The 4391-nt window shown below is 33.8% G+C and overlaps 1 pseudogene; it reads left to right on the top strand.

Annotated features, from left to right (window-relative positions):
- The first annotated feature begins 1828 nt into the window (after nucleotides 1-1828).
- Nucleotides 1829-1945, top strand: LOC131828237 (U2 spliceosomal RNA; annotated as a pseudogene).
- The last annotated feature ends 2446 nt before the right edge of the window (nucleotides 1946-4391 follow it).

Raw genomic sequence — 4391 nt, 5'->3', positions numbered from 1 at the left:
TTTTCTTTGTTCTTTTGTTTTTGATTAGTGATTCAATCTCTTTACTTGTTATTGCATTAAAAAAAAATCAACAAACACAAACTCAAACATTAGAAATAACTAAGACAGTTCTCTTACCAAATCCAATTTTAAGCCAACTCCACTATATTCTAAAAGGGTCTTGCCAAACAGAACTCCTGCAGGAAGAAATCAAATCTGAGATCATTGATCAGAGCTTTAATACTCTCTCTGCTCCTCAAGGTTGTGCCAGGCATGAGTTGGGTTATCTTTTAAATACACACTTAAATGCCCATATCTTTAAGCTTTAGTAAGAAGCTTTTGAATTTGTCCTCATGCAACTTATATCCTTCATGCCCTCATAAGCTTTATCTTAAAACTCTTTGAGTAAATGTTCAAAATCCCCTTTGGCCAGCTTCAACATCAATATATTTATAAAATGTGTTAAATCTATAGATAATATCTAGCTGATGATCATTACCAAATTCAATCTGTAGTATAGACTGTGGATACTTGGTGCTCTCACCAAGAAAATTTGGTATTATACCACTCATTTCTCTCAACCGTCCCCAAGACATCAATTTGCCTTAACAACTTATATATTAAACACAGCACTTATTAAATTTTAATAAACACGTAAATTATCTGAAAGATCTTACCAAAATACTGCTTCTGATAAACTAATTTTGAGATGAGCCCTAGGATTCTACCTTTCTAATAACCTCTTATGCCATAGAGATGATGCTAGTCCAAGAACCACATTCATAATAGCAAGGTAGTAGAAAAATTAGACTAATGATTCTGAACCAAGGTTATATATTAGAATTACCTGAGGAGCTTTTAAAACAATCTCTGTACAATCCTTATCCCAAGCTAATTAAATTAGAATTGGGTGAAGCCAAAGTATTGATATTATTAAAAATCATACAGGCTATTCTAATATGCATTCAAGAACGAGAACCTCTGGGTTAGCCTAACCTGTCTAAATGTTGCATCTGAAGATACATTGCTAATATCTGGCCATTCATGGCTCTTGCCCCAAGACAGCTGAAAGTTCCTTGCTGCCAAGAGCAGAGGTACTATCATATTCATCAATTTAGCCCTGATATATAGCAGAGTGTCTGTCACATAGAAGGCTCTCAAATCATATTTGTTGAAAAGGTCAGAAATTCCCTAGAACATGCCTGTGACTTGTATGAAACTGGATTTTTCTTTAATCAATTTGAACATGGGTTGGGGAGACACATGGTTCATTAATGTATCCTTTCAAAATACATCCAGTACCTATTCTTTATCATAGATTTTGGGCATACAAGGCTCTCAAGAAAGTTGTGGTCTATGAATTAAGCATATTCAGGCTAAGATTTTTGAGTCATTCTTTCTGCAGTCTTCAGCAGCATAAGCACAATTTTAAAACAATAAAATAGACAACTAGCAAGATGACATTCTTAAAGTAAAGGCTATCAAATGAGCCAACTGTCAAATTATGTAAATTTGAAAGTCTAACAACCTTGGTAAAGGTCCTTTAATTGGATGACTCATGTAGAAAATAAATGAACTGTCATTTAAAAGTCCCTTTCCATAGACAGATTTAAAGGAACAGAAATAGTACTTTAAAAGGCTCAAGGTAGAAAAAAAAATTAGTAAACTTCAAGACATTTTTGCACACCTGAACTATATATATTTTAATATATCACACATAACTATAGTCATCCATGCTAAAAGAAAATTTTCTTTCACCAAGTAATAATAGCATTGGAAAAACTGATAATACTTGGTACTAACTCATAGAGATACATAAAACATTAATGGTCTTTATACCTAAATGTTAATCACTTCTCGGCCTTTTGGCTAAGATCAAGTGTAGTATCTGTGCTTATCAGTTTATACCTAAATGTTGAGTTTATACATAATGCTTGCTTCCTTATTTACATTTTTTATATCCTCCAGATTTTCTAAGCTTACTTTTTATTTGTAATTAAGACATTGTTAAACTAATATATTTAATAGAATCTCACTTTTATTATTAAATTAAACAAAAGCAATATGTAGGACTCATTTTTCCCAGCTCTTTTCACCTTCCCTTTTTCAGGCTGCTACTTTTCTGCCTGTTATTACATGACCTCCCTGTTTCATTGACTTTGAGTTTGAAAGAGTAACCTGTCTTGGCTGAGTGGTGTGTTTTGGCATTTGGGTAGAAGTTTACTGTGATTGCATGTTTTAGCTAATGCTCTCTTGTTTCTGCCTTCTGCATGAAATAAAAGCATACCTAGAGAGAGGCCTCTTTCTGTCTGATCCCTGGAACAAGAAGGGATGAGGGACAGATACCCAGTCTACATGTGGCCCAGCCAACCTGAAACACAATAACCCACTTAATGTGACCGGAAGTAAATCTTTGTTGTTTATGCCACTAAGATATTGAAGTTCTTTGTTCTGAAAGCAAAGTTAAATAGGAAAGTAAGAATCGATATAAGGGAAAGTCATACTTATAAGGCACATTATTCAACCTCTTTAATGATTCTGATGTAGCTTTAGATAAGGTAATCATTAGAGACTGGAAATTATAGAGAGGAATTAAGAAGAGATTAGAGTAGGAAAATAAAGAGAAGTGCTATTCAGTGGACAGCTTTATTGAGGATGAAACACCTTAAATCTGTACTCTAATAAAAATAGTCCAAATAGACCAGAGTTGGAAATGTAAAAATAGTAGAACTGTACAAACACACTAGAAGAAAACTTAGGTGACTCCTTTTATAACTTTGATATGGAGAGGAAATTTTCTATTACTCAAAGTGAAGAAGCAATAAGAGATTTGACATAAAAATGAAGAAAAATTTTGTTTCATCTAAAAAGAACTACATCATATGCAAAGTACAGTGATAACACACTAGAAGAAAATATTGAAGCATGAATCAGAGATAATATCTATAAATGTATAAAATATATATTTGTAAATATATATATTTATATTAAATATAAGGGTATATAAAATTTTAAATAGGATATCCCTAAATATGTATATATATAAATATATATCTGTAATATATTTAAAAAGTCTTATACTTGAGGGAATACAAATACTTTTGAAAAGTGGATGAAAGACATGAAGAGAGAGTTCACAGAAAATTAAGCAAGTGCTCTTCAGACGTATGGGACAATGTAAAATACACTCATAATGAAGGGAATGATAACCTTTGTCACTTGTGAAATTGAGCAGAAGTTAAATTTTTGGCAATATCCTCTTTGGCAAAAGTTTATCCTACAGGTATACTTCCAACAACATGAACACCGATATGCACAAGATAGTCACTGAAGCATCATTATACCAGTGAAATATAAGACACAGCCTGCATAACCATACAGAGATCAGTTGGAGAAAACATTTTCATAGTAGAGAATGTGCAGCTCTAGAAACAAAATAAGGAAGGGCTCTGTAAATTGACATGGTGTAATTTCCTGGATTGATATTGTTTAGAGGAAGAGAAACAGAATAAACTATGTTATATTTTCTGAGAGACAGGTTATTCTTTGAAAAAGGATAAACACAAGAAGAATAAAATAGAAACCAAATAAAAATGGTAACTACAATGTGTGGGGCTTTTCTGAGCACATGTTTTATACATGTTTGACTTTTCAACTACATTAATATTTTACATATTAAAAATTGCCGGATGCCTGGGTGACTCAGTTGGTTAAGCATCTGCCTTTAGCTCAGGTCATGTCCCCAGGGTCTTGGGATCCAGGCTCATATCGGGCTCCTTGCTCAGCAGGAAACCTGCTTCTCCCTCTGCTTGCTGCTCCCCCTGCTGTGCGCGCTCTCTCTCTATGACAAATAAAATCTTTAAAAAATAATAAAATAAATTAAAATTGCCAAATGACAAAGATTGGGGAAAAGTCTTAAAACTGTTTTAAGATACAATAAAATGTGAACAGGAACTGATGGACCAAAACTGAAACTGGTTTCAGCTTCTCTTTTTACCAGTGTCTTGGTGTCCTGTGTTAAGTAGGGGGCTCCTCAAGTTGGGGTGTCTGAGTGAACATGATGAGCAAAGCCCTCTGAAATCTCATCATTGGCACGTAGAATAAATGAGGAATAAACCTGTACTTAGTTCAGCAACGTCCATATTTTGTTTCCAGCTTAAGTTAGCCTATGCCCACAAGTGAAACAAAATACGAAGAGATTGTGAAGCTGTGGCATTTTAAAGACAGATTATGTATTACCTCTTTCAGGAATACACAAAATAATAAATTTGGATGTCACTCTAAGTTATTATCATAAACTTATATGCATTTGTAGATGTTACATTTGGGGCAGGGGGTTCTTGATGAACAAGGACACAATAAGACACCAACTGGACTGAGAACTGTGACCGAGTCTCTGAGGTAATGGCAGA

The sequence above is a fragment of the Mustela lutreola genome, chromosome 3 (assembly GCF_030435805.1).
Source record: "Mustela lutreola isolate mMusLut2 chromosome 3, mMusLut2.pri, whole genome shotgun sequence".
Classification (NCBI taxonomy): domain Eukaryota; kingdom Metazoa; phylum Chordata; class Mammalia; order Carnivora; family Mustelidae; genus Mustela; species Mustela lutreola.
The sequence above is the reverse complement of the archived record's forward strand: the minus strand, read 5'-3'. Positions and strand labels throughout refer to the sequence as shown.